The sequence below is a fragment of the Panthera onca genome, chromosome D2, assembly GCF_046562875.1.
Source record: "Panthera onca isolate mPanOnc1 chromosome D2, mPanOnc1 haplotype 2, whole genome shotgun sequence".
Classification (NCBI taxonomy): Eukaryota; Metazoa; Chordata; class Mammalia; order Carnivora; family Felidae; genus Panthera; species Panthera onca.
The window spans coordinates 18,683,308-18,698,165 of record NC_138349.1 but is presented as its reverse complement, the minus strand read 5'-3'; the positions used below and the strand labels follow the sequence as shown (position 1 = coordinate 18,698,165).

The following is a 14,858-nucleotide window of genomic DNA, read 5'->3' as shown; positions in this document are numbered from 1 at the left end:
GTATTGTAAGTGAATGCACAGTTGAAGGGCAAAAAATAAGGATTTGCCAGCCAGAGACAGAAATGTCGGCACAGACCACCATATTGATCACTTTAGACTTACAAAGTTAGGAGCTACGCAAACACAGGTTGTCATATGGATTTCATATTCTTGCTACTCTGGAATAAATAAACTTGAATTAAAAAAACAAAAAACAAAAACCTCAAACCTGGAAGGAGATGCTTCCTTTTCCTGCCAAGCAATTCATGGAGACTGCTGGATTCTGTCCCTCTGTTCCCACTTTATCCATGAGGATGGAGAGCGCGGCAGGTGGAGGCCCGTGTCTCGTGTGCGTCTCAGGCATCCTGACTATGTTCACCAGGGCCACGTCCCAGACTGTAGAGCGCAAAGACCACGGCACCTGGTAACGCCTGCGTGTGCAGGAGGCAACGTGAGGGGAGAGAGCAAACGTGGATGAGTTGGAGAAAACAAATCCTGGTGATAAATCTCATATACATTCTTGCTTCATCTCCCGAGGGGCCTTTGTTTGGAACAAAGCTAAAGAGCTGACATGTTTCATGCCAACCAAGGGACTGATCTCTAAGATTGAGAAGGGAGAGTCAAATAGGAACGTGAATAGCCGAGGCATTGAACTCACCCATGAGTCCCATGGCTCTGCTCAGAGAGAGCAAAGAACACTGTGCCAGGAGTCCGAAGACCTGGGTTAGCATCCCAGGTCTGCCACTGACTAATTCTGGGTAAGTACAGATCTATGTCTTGCCCATCGCTATATCCCTGGCACTGGCATATGTGCATATACAAGAGGCCCAACAAATGTCTATCCAATCAATGAATGAGTTTAATTAATGTGATAGCTAAGATTTGGGGTTTTTCAATTAAATAAACTAAATCCAAACTCAAGTCCCGTCATTTACTATTGGTTACTCAACTCTCTCTGTGTGCTCATCTGGAAAATAGGGATAATAACCATACGTTCCTGTAGCAGGTGCAGCTGACATTCTGCCCATCCCTCTCCCTACTTCCCCTTGGCACAGCTGAGTTTCCAGCTGAAGCTGACAGCTTTCCACCTTAAACATCTGATCTCTTCTGTATCTGCTGGAGGGCTTTCTCTTGCATCAAAAGAGCCTGCTTTCCAGAGACAGAGGCAACTCCAAAATCTAGAGAGTATGTCCCATGCAGAGTCTATGGCTCAATGCGCCAGCCTCTCCAGACTCTGGTCAGGCAGTTCTGACATGTGTTCTCCAGCAGGACTGAGGTTCAGAAACCTATTCATAAGCACCCCTTTCATGGGCTTTTCTACAGGTCTTACTTTCCCTTAAAGAAACTCAATTATGCTTTCCAAATGAGCTACCTGCACCCAATCCTTGTCTCAGAGACTTCTTTTGGGTGTAGTGGGATGAATTGTGTCCTCTCCAAATTCATATGTTGAAGTCCTAGCACCCTAGTACCTCAGAATGTGACTATATTTGGAGACAGGGCCTTTCAAGAAGAGATTAAGTTAAAATGAGGTTGTTAGCATGGGCCCTAATCCAGTCTGACTGGTGCCCTTATAAGAGGAAAAGACACACAGAGGAAAGGCCATGTGAAAACACAGTGAGAGCACATCCATGCACAGAAAGTAGGCCTCAGGAGATTCCAAACCTGCTGATACCTCAATCTTGGACTTCCAGCTTCTAGAACTGTGAGAACATAAGCTTCTGTTAAGTGAGCCCCCAGTCTGTGGTATTATGTAATGGCAGCCCTAGAAGACTAATACAAGGGGAAGTCCAAAATAAGAGACCACCTCATGGAGTCATTATGAGGAATAAATAAGAAGACAGGACGTCTAAATTACCTAACACATGACTGGAGTAACTCAACACCTGTCCATTGTTGCTATCGTTACTAGGAGTAGTGGTGATGGTAGGAGCACAGACAGTGGTATCATCACCATCACCACCTGTAAGAAATAATCGCTCTACTCTGCTTCTTCACAGGGCAGTTGGGGAAGGCAAAGAGAACAGATATTGGGGTGCCTGGGTGGCTCAGGTCATAATCTCGCGGTTGGAGAGTTTGAGCCTCGCATCGGGCTCTCTGCTGTCAGCACAGAAGCCCACTTTAGATCCTCTGTCCCCCATTCTCTCTGCCCCTCCCCAACTTGCACTCTCTCTGTCTCTCAAAAATAAATAAATAAACATTTTCCAAAAAAGAAGAGAATAGATATGGAAAGATAAGGGTTTAACAAGCACTCACTCTTTCCCTGAGCAAACATGTCAGCACCAACCCCAGGCACGGGCTAGGTGCTGGAACCACAGAGTACTGCACTATTTGGCCAGGACCGTGGATCCTAATCATGTGTGGCTCTTTATATTCAAATTATTTAAAAGCAAATAAAATTTAAAGTTCAGTTTCTCAATCACATTTCAAGTGCTCAAGAGCCACATGTGTCTGGTGGCTACTGCATTAGAAAGCAGAAAAAACATTCCCAGCATCAAAGGAAGTTCTATTGGATAGCCCTAGTAGAGAGGAAAAAATAAATTCCTACTCTGAATGACTCAATCAGTTACAAATGCCATCCAATAATGATGATGTTTCTGGAAAATATACTCCAAAGTCCTTGCCGTGGGAGGTCAGTCTTTGCTTCCGAAGGACAGTACAGTGATTCCAGACATCCAGGTTTTGAGAATAGGCTACTCCTATTCAAATCGCTGCCAATAACAGCAAGGACATTCTTTCATTCATATAACGCCACTGGATGCCTACTCTGTTTAAGTCACAATGATGGACAGCAGGGCGCATTAATATGGAAAAGCCATAGGTTCCAGTCCTCAGAAACTCACACTTGAGGTAGAGGGATAATAGGTATACACAGACAGCCACAGTTTATAAAAGATTGAAAGTAGCATCACATGAGAAGTGACTGTCCTCGGGGAAGCTAGCATGGCTGAGCACTTAACATGTGCCAGAATGGTGCCGAAGAGTTTCACAAACATGCTCTCACTGCATTTGAATAGTCACCATGGTAGTTATGCACTGTTATTATCTTTATTTTACAGAAAAAGAAAATGAGGCACTTTGTTAATCTTTTTAAGGACCAATCCCAGGGTCACACAGCTTATAGGTAGTGAACCCAAGCAGCCAGACCCAGGGCTAATCCTCTAAATCCCTAATAGTTAGGATGCCACCAATGTGGCTCATAGTGGAACATGAGCAAGACTGAAATCATGGGAAGACCCATTCGGAAAAACAAAAGTTTATGCCCCCCTCTCCTACAAACTTGTCTTAGTTAGGGTTTCTTCCAAAGCAGAGTGAGAGCCAAGGGCTAGGGTACAAGTGTTTTATTTGGCAGATGATCTCGGGAAGCAAGAGTGAGGGAGGTAGAAAAACAGGATAGCGAAGGAGGAAAAACCAGTGTCACGGTGTATCACTGAGGTCACTGTCCTGAGCAACTGGGACTCTCTTCCACACCTACAGGGTATCTCTCACAGTTGTCCATTTAAACACAGGAGACTTTATCTGCCAACGTATATCCACCAGCTCCCAGACCTCATTGGCTAGTGTCAGTCCTCCTAACACCCCAAGAACATTAACATTACCCTACCTCTAGTTTGCACTGTATGACAATGCAAACCCTGGTGACCTGAGAGCAGACCCAAGGCAGAATGCAGGAAGACACATCATACTTTGCAGGAAAGACATGCATACTGCATATCATGGAGTGAGTCTAAAATTTCCCAGGCACCTGCCGATGATTCAGAGGGAGAGGAGGAGATGTGACACAGGTGTCAGAGGTATCTACTGTATCACTCTAATTTCTCCCCTTTGGACTTACTCAATTGATTTTCCAAGCACATATTTGTGGCCAAGACATTTGAGATGCCCTGGCCAAAAGGACAGCAGTTTTGCCCTCATGGAGCTTACAGTCCAGTAGAAACTTATTTCTGACCAATTTTCAAACCAGAATCTCCCCAGTGTCCACCAAAGTGCTGGGACCTATGCTCGAGATCCATCCACTGCTGTACAAACTACTGAGTTCCTTTTCTGGTTACACAACCGCTTTCCCAGGAACTGGCTATGTCCCAGCAGCTACTAAGCATTTTCCTCCCAAACTTTAGTTGGCAGAATTTCATTACTTTAACCTCATTTCAGCTACCAAAAAACATCATGAGCTTCTCCACTGGGCCCAAAACATTACTCAGAAAGAAATGAACATGAGAGAGAGAGGGGAACACACACAGAAGTAATATCATTACGATCGTCTGTTCCTGAGCCAGGATGCCTACATTGTCATTTCATCTTTGTGCACATTTACCCAAGGCCCTTCAGTTCCATTCTGAGTTCCAAAGTTTGAAGTTTTCTTGAAGGAAGAAGAAGGAAGATGAGAAAATCTACTTCATTAAAGTCTCAGGTTTGCACTTGAAGTTCGGCAACTTCCTTGTTATCCCTCAACTCCAGGGGAGGGATTTCTCGGCGAAATATTTTTTTTTTTTTTTAAGAGAAGGAGGGGAGGAGTCTAAAATCATGAAAATTAAAGCATTACATTAGAATCCAACTTCCACTGAGGCAGAGCAACTCTAAAATATCTTTCCAAAGGGAGCTGTGACTTGAAGCCTTCTGCAATAGGCGATTCGTGACCACTGAAACACAAGGATATATGAGGTACAGTCTCCCTCAAAGATCTGATGAAAGACTACTGAATTTGGTCGCATCAATACTCAAGAATTTCTGATCCTTATTATATTGATTTCTATAGTATGTCTCTGATAATTCCCCATTGGTCAGCTTCCACTCCTACTACCACACCATTAGTTTGGTTAAATCCATAATTCAGAGATTTGTGCAAAAGAGATCAAAGTTTGTAGATTAGATATATACCCCATCAGCTTATTTTGTTCCATTGTTAAAACTGCCAGTCTTTGACATTACCTTACAATGTAGGCCACTAATCAGAATGGAGATGGATGGATCAGGAAAACCAGTCCTCAGTATAGCCAAAACATACGTCTCACCATAGCAAGGTCAGGAGCATCTCACACTGTCATCTTCACAGGTGTAAATGATGGTTATCTGTCTGGGTCTATCTGGGTGGGACCCAGCAAGAGCCTACATTAAGTCTGGAAACCTCCTTTCCAATCACAAGGACAAAACTTGCCACAAGACAAAAACTTGTAAAAAGCCTATAGCCACATCCATAAGGGCCGCCTGGTTTTTGGTTAGTGGATGTCGTTGGCAACCTTTAGATGGCTCTTCAACTCAAAGAACATTCCAATCTTTTTTTCCCATTACATCTCACTTGGAATCTAGCCCTATGTGTTTTCCTGTCATCACCAAACCATTTCTCATGGCAGAAATAACTGTTCCTCAGAAGTTCCACGAAAGAGCAGTACATCTATATCCTCCTGACTATCCTTAAGATATGTCATCTATGAGGTTAAACAGAGCGAAAAGTTAGCCAAAATCACATAAATAGTGTCATAAATGCAATAAGAAAATGCAATAGAAGCATTAGAAAACAGTGCTGCTATTTCTAATACAGTGCTTGTATTAGAAAACAGTGATAGTTCACTGTTTGCAGATGATATGATGACTGAACTGGAAAATCTAAGAGAGTTTTAGGATTCAGAAGTAGCTCCATCAAAGTAGTCAAAAGGAATATCAGCACTTAAAAATCAGTAGTTTTGGGGGGCACCTGGGTGGCTCAGTTCATTAAGCATCCGATTCTTGATTTCCATTCAGGTCATGATTTCATGATTCACAGTATAGAGCTCTGTGCTGGAGTTGCAGAGCCTACTTGGGATTCTCTTTTTCCCTCTCTTTCTGCCCCCCTGCCCACCCGCTTTCACTAAACAAACAAACATTAAAAAAAAAAAAATCAGTAGCTTTCCTGCACACCAAAGCTATCCCATCACAAAATATAATGGAACAATAGATTCTGTTTACAATAGAAATATAATTATGAAACTAGCTAAGAATAATGCCCACAAAAATTTCCAAAACTTTATGAAGAAAATGAAAACTTAAAGGTACAAAATAAGACTTAATTAAAGGCCCAGAAATTCTATCGCAAGGTATTTGTCTTAGAGCAAATAAGTATCTGTGTACAACAACTCATGTTTTACATTGTTCTTTGCAATACAGAAAAATTAAAAACAACCTAAATCTTCATTAGGAGATGGTTAATTAAATAAACTATGGAACAACAGTACTAAGAAAAAGATTGAGTACTGACAGAAAAATCTATAAGATTTTTATGATAGCTAAGGAGAAAAAGTAAGCTGTAAGATAGTAAATACAGAACAATCTCATTTACTAAATAGAATATGTACAAAACACAAAGGTATATTTTTCTTTATGAATATATAGAATGTTTGGTATATACATATAGAATATTATATATAACAATATATATAATGATACTTTTCTCTATTTTCTTGAATAGTTCCACAATTAAGATCAAATTTATACATTACTTACTAAAAATAATGTATTTTCAAAAGGCAAAGAAAGACAAGAAAGACTGAGTGTAGCTTTGTACTCCTTTGATGTCTGCTCAGGTCCCCCTTTCCCATTTTTCTCCCGGTCAGTACCCCACTAGGGCTGAGTCCTACAATGCAGAAAACGCAATACCATGGAGCATGGAATCTTCTTCCTGAATGGTTTCTGGGGGGCCAGTTGACTGAATCTACAAGTTCCTGAACTATAGATGAACTGAATCTCAACCAAAGGAAAACGGGAGTCAGGAGACTGGAAAAGAATTTCCCTGAGAGGCCAAAATCTTCCCAATGCCAGGTGTTGATCAGCATTTTCCCCTGCTTGGGATGCCCTCTTTTCCACATAGGTAACCACCCTAAATACTTCTTGAGCACTTACTCTGTACAAAACATTGTGGGCCTTGGAGGACCCAAAGAGTCAGTAGAGCCACAGTCCTTGTCCTCATGGCGTCTACTACTACCATAGCAATCCTGTTGGAGAGAACAGGCAGAGTGGAAGTCCAAAAAAGCAAGAGTTAACCAAGACATGAGATCAGGAAATAGAGGGGCACCTGGGTGGCTCAGTCGGTTAGGTGTCCAACTTCATCTCAGGTCATGATCTCATGGTCCATGAGTTCAAGCCCTGCATCGAGCTCTGTGCTCACAGCTCAGAACCTGGAGCCTGCTTCAGATTCTGTGTCTCCCTCTCTCTCTGCCCATCTTCCCCTCATGCTCTGACTCTCTCACACAAAAATGAATAAATATTTTTTTAAAAAATCAGGAAATAGGAGAAGTGATGGGGCAGAGGAGGACCAATCACTCTCACCTATGCTCTCAGGTCTAATCACAGAACCTTCTCAGCTTACCCCATCTGAACTCCTGCCACTTACTATAAAGCCCCCTAATTCCTATTTTCCTTTTTAATAGGAAGAACCAAATTTTCTAATGCCAAGCACAGTGCTCTGCACTTACTTGCATTATCCCACTCAATATTCACAACAATGAGGTGTAATTATTTTCCCCACGTCACAAATACGGCAACTGAGGCAAGAACAATTAGGTTACCCACCCAAAGTCACAACGCTTCATGGGCTTAGCAAGGATTGACTTCTCCTTATATGGATAGACTATCATAGTCTCAGGGAAACCAAGAGAGGGACAGCCTAAGGGAGGCCTCCAATGGCAAAGAAAAAAATCCTTGGGAAAGAACAGAAATTGCTGCTGGCCCTGAAAAAAAGGGAGACCCAATGAACCAATGACTTGCTATTTCTAGGTATTTAAAATTGCCCAGCTGCCATAGCAACAAGTGCAGTGTGAGTGCTTACACTCCCTCCCAGGAAAAATATTTATGACTCTACTAAAGACAAATGATCAGTGCCTCATGTAAACAGTGACAGGCATTTTGCTGTCTTCCTGAGAAAATACATCTCTGTTTTCCTTGTCATTTTAAGTGCACAATTCCCATTTATTCCTCTCTTGGGGCAGGGAGAAGAGGGGATGAGAAGGAGGACAGAGTTGAGTTTCTGGGGACCGTTCTGGTTTAGAGTTTGAAGATACTACTCCAGCAAAGCTCAGAATTACACTGAGTATTTCCCCCCTTGGTCTTCTCTCCCTCCCACTTTGCTCTTCCTCACGTGTCACTCTACTGTGACCACAATTCTAAGTACTTTTGTTCACCAAATGACTGCTGTGTAGACTGTAATGATTCACTCTACTGAGCACTGGGAAAGTGCACAATCTGTGTGTGTGTGTGTGTGTGTGTGTGTGTAGGCAGGCAGTGGGGGGAGCTGTCTAGAGCTGGAGTCCCTAGAATTCCACCTTGCAGCAGAAAAGTATTCTAGGGCAATTAGCTCAAAAAAAATTGGCTTTATTGCAAGCTGTTGGAATTCTGGATCTGAGCACCTGAAATGGGAAGTAACACATGGAATGGAAAAGAGGGGAAAATTGTTGGCTGAGTTTGGCATTGCAGATGAAGAAAAGGAACTGGAGTTGTGTCTCAAGGGACAGGGAAAAGGACAGCACACACTGACCTGGAATGAGCAAGGCTTAGAGGCAGTGGACGGGGAGCCAAAGGTCAACTCAAATTGAAGCCCTGGTCAGACCAGCCCATCAGCATGTGAAGCATGTTTTTCAAGGAACTTTGCACAGGGGGCTGACTTTTGTCTGGAGATCATCGCCAAATCCGTGTAAGGTGAAGAGACAGATCCTCAGCAGCCAAGACCACCTCTGCCAATCAAGCCTCACTCAGGTCCCAGGAGGAAAAGGCCAAGGGAAGATATTGGCTCTCTGAGATTAGAACAAGTGCCAGAAATGCATTTGCTCCATGGTGGTCTCCTGCTAATTTTGCCAGCCTATACTCTGTTCCCTCTTATTCTGGCAACTCACCTTGGTTTTTGCTGAGCAAACATAAGCCTGCATGTGCACACATGCGCATGTGTGTGTGTGTGCAGACGCGCACGCACATACACACACACACTTAGTTCATTTCAAGTTCAGCCTGACCTCGTCCTCAGCTCCAAGGATGAGCATGGACTCAGGTCTGACCAATCAGACACTATTTTCCACTGGTTATGGGGATGGATTAAAAAATGAGCATAGGGGGCGCCTGGGTGGCGCAGTCGGTTAAGCGGCCGACTTCAGCCAGGTCACGATCTCACGGTCCGTGAGTTCGAGCCCCGCGTCAGGCTCTGAGCCCCGCGTCAGGCGCTGGGCTGATGGCTCGGAGCCTGGAGCCTGTTTCCGATTCTGTGTCTCCCTCTCTCTCTCTGCCCCTCCCCCGTTCATGCTCTGTCTCTCTCTGTCCCAAAAATAAATTAAAAAAAAAAAAAAAAAATGAGCATAGGATGGATATCCCATTTGACTCCTGAGTCCACTCTCCATCCCTCTGCACCCTGCTTTGTGCAAGAAAGAAGGAGATGGGGTGCCTGGGTGGCTCAGTCAGTTAAGCATCCAGTTTCAGCTCAGGTCATGATCTTGCGGTTCATGAGTTGGAGCCCTGCGTCTGGCTCTGTGCTGACAGCTCAGAGCCTGCAACCTGCTTCCGATTCTGTGTCTCCCTCTCTCTGCCCCTCCCCTGCTCACGCTCTGTCTCTCTATCTCTCTCTCTCAAAAATAAATAAACCTTAAAAAAATTAATTTAAAAAAGAAAAATAAAGAAAGAAGGAGGAGGAAGGAGTTCAAGAGTAAGCTATGCATTCACCTGGGTTCACTGCAACTGTTAACCAAAGGTCATAACTCCTGGCAGACAGCCCTTTCTGTTTTCAAGCCTAGGAATAATAATAAGACCTCAGTGTTATGACCCCAGAGTTCCCTGTAGTTTTCCTACACACTGCCTATAGTTTGAGAATAGTCCTTTCATTCAACTCTCCTCAAATCATCCCATTCCTATTTCCTGGTGAGACCCTGACTGACATAGCCATGACTGACAAGCAGAAACAAGAGACTGCTCAAGACTTTGGGTGAGACTATTGGGAAAAGGATTTTATACCAAGGGTCTAACGCAAGCTAAAGCTGGGTGGGGAAAGCTGCCTAAGGATGCAGCCAATGTGGAGGAGAACTGAGCCAGGAGGCAGGGAGAAGAGGAGAGGGACTCGTTCTGACACAATTCTTTGAACCTGGATCCAGTTGTGTGTGAAGACTGCCTGCTCCCTGGACTTTCCATTACACCAGCCTATTTTTGCTTAAGCAACTTTGAGCGCATTCTTTCACATGCAAATAAAAGAGTCATGACTTATCCATTATCCTCACATCTACTGTGTGGTCCAACCTGGATTGATGGGCACAGTTATCTTCAACATAGGATAAGTGACTGTGATTGTACTTGTACTCAGACGTCCTTGGAGAGGCATAAGCAGGCCAACGGGAAAGACAGGAAGAGACATAAAAGCTGTCAGCACCCCATGGTTCCTAGAAATGGAACCTGGATGTCAGCACATTATAGAGTTCAATTGCTTCCTATTACAGAAGAGGTAAGCAAGGTCAAGAGGCACGACATGACGCAGCCAGAACTGGAACTGGGACTTCTGCCACCCAGAGCCACGGCGAGTGGAAACTATTTTTCTCTGAGCCCAAATGTCAAACATGAACAACTCACATGCGAAAGCATTTGCGGTTTGGAGCCACCACAAGAGTTAAACCTTTGTCCTTGAAACTTCTAAAAAGCTCAATTTTTCAGAGACAGGTTGGCCCCATATTTCCAGAGTTGGAGGCATCTGGAGGAGGGAGACGGATTCCAACATCAAAAAATCTGGTATTGGTTTCCCAGGCTGCGTGGCTTCCAGTGTGCAGGGGGCTTTCAAGAGGCTAGGAGTATGTCAGGAGACACAACCACACACAATCTAATTTCATCTTGATGGCTCTCACACTGCCGCTGCTACAAACAGTTCAAAGAAGGGGGAAAGAAGTTTATCGTTCTACTTTTGTTTTTACCAACCGGACATGTAAAAATAAACAAGAGCTGCTTGCTAAGGTGAAATGTTAGTTAAAACCACATGGAATATGGAATGAAATGTCACAAAGTTTTGCTTTTTTTTCCTGTAGAGCATTCTAACTAGGTGAACCCCAAATCACATTTGTCAATCTCTATTTAAAACTGGAAAAGGCTTTCAGGGCCAAATATTAGAATTTTCTGGATTGGAGGCTGTAGTTCTACAGCCTCTGAAGAAATGTACATGAACACATGGAAAAAAATCATATGAAGCATTCACAAAATTCAACACTAATATATGTTTAGAAAAGAATTCCAGCAACACTGGAATAAGAGTCTTCTTAGATGTGTAAAGCTAGTCTCCCAAAGTCCTATATCAAATACCATTCTTAATGGTTAAATATTAAAAATATTTGCATTAAGGCTATGAAATATAAAAAGAGACCCATTACTATGGCTTTTGTGTCACATTGCTTTTCAGAACCTAACTAAAATAATAAGACAAGGGAAAAAGGACAAAGAGTGAGAAGAACGTGGCAGAACTATTATAATTTATGGTCAATGTGTTCATCCTCAAAAAAATCCAAGGGAAAAATGGTGACATTACTATAACTAATGATAGAGTAGTCTTTAACACTGGCAATAGCAAAATTATTATTTAAAAATTGATAAAAAATCAAGGTAACTATATGAGTATGTGGTTATCTGCACAATGTGTGGGTCTGCTGCCGATACTCCCTCTTACTAGCTCTGGCTAACTGGATACAATACTTAAATTCCCCAGTTGCCTCATCTGTAAAACAATTGTTAAAATACTGGGCTCATATATTTGGGACTTCCTCAACTTACCTGCCTAACCCGGGAGCGCTGCAAAGACAGAGTGGTGACCATTGGCTGTATGGGTTTCCCAAATGTGGGAAAATCCTCACTGATCAACGGGCTGGTGGGGCGGTAGGTCGTGAGTGTCTCCAGAACCCCCGGCCATACCCGATACTTTCAGACCTACTTTCTCACCCCCTCTGTGAAGCTCTGTGACTGCCCTGGACTCATCATATTCCCCTCCCTCTGCCCAGGCAGTTGCAGCTGTTGGCGGGGATCTACCCCATTGCCCAAATCCAGGAGCCATACACCACAGTGGGCTATCTGGCCTCTCGAATCCCTGTGCAGGTCCTGCCTCACCTGCGCCACCCAGAGGCCAGGGATCCCTCAACAGAACATCCCTGGTGTGCCTGGGACATCTGTGAAGCCCGGGCAGAGAAACGTGGTTATATGACAGCCAAGGCAGCCCGGAATGATGTGTACAGAGCAGCCAATAGCCTCCTGTGTCTGGCACTGGATGGCCGCCTCCGCCTGTGTTTTCAGCCACCAGGCTACAGTGAACAGAAAGGCAACTGGGAGTCCCATCTGGAGACCACAGAGCTGGTGGTTTTGCAGGGCAGGGTGGGGCCAGCAGGTGACGAGGAGGAGGAGGAAGAAGAAGAGCTAAGCAGCTCCTGTGAGGAGGAGGGAGAGGAGGACCGAGATGTGGATGAGGAGGGGGAGGGGATGAGGACACCCCAACTTCAGCTCCAGGGTCCAGCCTGGCTGCCCGAAACCCTTAACGCCCTACTGGGTGAGGACGAGTGCTGAGTCCTTGCCCTGCACCATCTGCTCCACTTAGAATCTCTGCTTTTGGACTGACCTGAGGGTACCTCCCCTCTGCCATCCCAATTGTGAATAAAGATTGTCTGCTTTGTAAAAACAAAAACAAAAACAAAAACTATGGCACTAGCATGACGTCTGAAATGCAGAACTGTTCAATATTAGATGCCTTCTCCTTGAAGATGATTGGTCATATGGCTCTTCGTTATATGCAAAGAGAGCTAAATAGATGCATTGAACCGTTGAAGAAGACATTCTGTTCAACTAACAGAGGAGCTCCCCATCTCATCCTCAATTAAAACCACAACCCAAGTGCTACCAAGGAAGAAGAAAGAAATGTAAGTCATTTGGGGTTTTGTTCAACGGCCAAAGTGGGCAAAACATCAAAGACCTCTCAGGCTCTCTATTTCGTGTCACTCTGATGACGATGTAGTAACTTCTCTTGGAAAGGCCTTACCTACCAAGCAAGGAAGATGCTTTTTTTTGTGCTCTCTATATTTGTTCCATGGTATTTGAAGTTCTGTGCAAAACCTGTGGAGGAATTTTTCAGCGGCCTATGAAATGAGGGTGGCTTTAACAAGACAACTGAAAATTTGAATAAACGTTTAATTATCTACAAAATTTAATATTATGCCACTTTTTTTCATAGCTAGATTTCATTAAAAATTTTTCACTTTATGGAAAAACAACACTTTGGCTAGATTTTTCTCACTACACAAGTATGAATACATACTCCGAGGAATTCATACAATTGCCGACTAATTCTAAATTGGATGGCACGTACCCAAATCACCTTAAAGGCAAAAATGATTCGAACATCCTTTCAAAAATTTTTCAACAGAGAGTGATATCGAATGTTAGATAGGATGCTTTTTAATTAATCTGATACACTGTAAGGAAAGTCAGCTACAAAAGGAAGAGCTGGCCTAGGGTTTGGGAAAGAGTTAGAACAGCTGCTAGCAAATCGCTTCCCTTAAACTCAAAGAGGTATTGGAAAGATCAAAGAGCATTCCAGGAAATGATGGGCACAAGGTGCAACACATAACTCAGAGAAATGATACCCCGTACCTCATCCTCTACACCTTTGTTCAGAAACCAGTGGCATTGCCAACTGCATTAATTCTGTAGATTGTGCTATTTTATTTGCTTTTCACACGTCTGTCCCACTCACCAAGTAAGACAATAAAATCCCTGAGGTCAGGATTCATAACCACTGTCTCCTTTTATCTCACCTTGAGACATGTAGCAATCACTCAGTATTTACTTCCAAAAACTGAGAATTAAAAGAAGCAAGCACTTTCGAACACATCTTAAAAAAAAATCCTTCCAAGATTGTTACTAACAACATATGAAAAGAATCTGAAACTTTGAATTGTAAAACGTGGCTGTGAAATTACATTTTCATGAACATCTATTGTTTCTTTGTTCTGTGCCTGAAAATATGTTTCTCCCTGGGATATTAGCATATAACAAATAAATCCGAAAGTACCTTATTTTCCTGCCCAAATGCAGTACTTAACTCTGGTTGATTTCTTAGCTAAAATTACTTACAGGAAGAAAAACTGCCTAAGTGTCTTTGATTATTATAGAATATCTGAGCCCTCATCAAGCAATGCCAACCGTGCTACACAAAAAAACAAAAAACACCTCAAATGGCATTGTACTTAAATATGATGATGCTTCACAGTTTGTTTTTGATGAGGAAAACAAGAATTATTATTACTTATATGGATTCCCACCTAAGGATTAATCTTGCTCTATGGATTTCATAACGATGGCATTTATAGCTGTGCTTTTCGTAATGAAGGGAAAATCCAGCATCAAACAAGCAATTTGCAATAGTTTATGCACTCCCCCACCTCTGTGAGAGGAGGAGAGTCAACTATTCCAGCTATGATTTTCTAAGATTTTTGTTTCCTAAAGAGGAATTTACCTGAGCTCCCAGAGGGAAGAGATGTGTGCTCAACAAACCCAAGTCATAATGTCCCGGACCATGACTGCAAACGTAACATTTCTTTTGTTTCATTTATTTGTTTGTTTGCCACAAAAACGACTCAAGAATAGTCTCAGGCTTCTGTTGGAGAACAGGAAAGAACCAACTGTATCAGCTGTAGTTCCATATTCCCTCCCCAGCACCAAACCCCACCAAACAACACACACTAAACCAGAATGGAAATGTTTGCAAAAGATGGAGAACTGAGCAGTACCATGAACTGGGTCCCATTGGCATCTTTGAGGAAACCAGGACAAACGAAAGAGGGGGTTGTTGTCTTAGCTAAATTATTCCTCCCAAGCTCTGTGCTCCTAAGAATAGCTTCTATTAATCAGTTTCAAATGACCTC

At 43.0% G+C, this 14,858-nt stretch overlaps 1 pseudogene; it reads left to right on the top strand.

Annotated features, from left to right (window-relative positions):
* The first annotated feature begins 293 nt into the window (after nt 1-293).
* LOC132685612 (guanine nucleotide-binding protein-like 1 pseudogene) lies at nt 294-12,614 on the top strand (annotated as a pseudogene).
* The last annotated feature ends 2,244 nt before the right edge of the window (nt 12,615-14,858 follow it).